This window comes from Eurypyga helias, unplaced genomic scaffold, assembly GCF_000690775.1.
Source record: "Eurypyga helias isolate BGI_N326 unplaced genomic scaffold, ASM69077v1 scaffold1570, whole genome shotgun sequence".
Classification (NCBI taxonomy): domain Eukaryota; kingdom Metazoa; phylum Chordata; class Aves; order Eurypygiformes; family Eurypygidae; genus Eurypyga; species Eurypyga helias.
Window position 1 is genome coordinate 14,687 of NW_010224841.1, and position 426 is coordinate 15,112.

At 54.7% G+C, this 426-nt stretch overlaps 1 protein-coding gene across 1 annotated transcript in view; it reads right to left on the reverse strand.

Annotated features, from left to right (window-relative positions):
• Nucleotides 1–426, reverse strand: part of LOC104506074 (collagen alpha-1(XXIII) chain-like) — a gene marked incomplete at its 5' end in the record, with an annotated part of 46,290 nt that overhangs the window by 13,120 nt on the left and 32,744 nt on the right.

Below are 426 nucleotides of genomic sequence, written 5' to 3' on the forward strand. Positions count from 1 at the left end.
AAGGCTGGGACCTCACGGCTGCTTCACGCCCATTGGGTCTGGTTACTTCACCAGGATTTTGCTCAATGCCTTGCAACGAGGTTTGATCTCGTTAAGCGCTTGCCCAGTGACTGTCTGCATGGAAACCACCAATTCGACAGCGCCCAGAAACAACCCAGACCCAACAGCATGCTGGCATGGAGCATGCACACGCTTCCATAGCTTAGTGCACCACACCAAAAACCCACACAAAAACCATAGCGCTTAGTAGCATCCTTTAAATAAAGCCAAGGTCATCCATCAACATCCAGCGTAGCTCACACCCGGCACTGTTCGGAGGCAAATTAAAAAGCAGCCGCCGTATCCCCGTGTGATTGGGAAGGTTTGGTAGGTGTCCCCCTCGGAGGGCAGCGCCCCACGGCACAGCTACGGACTCCCGACCCACCG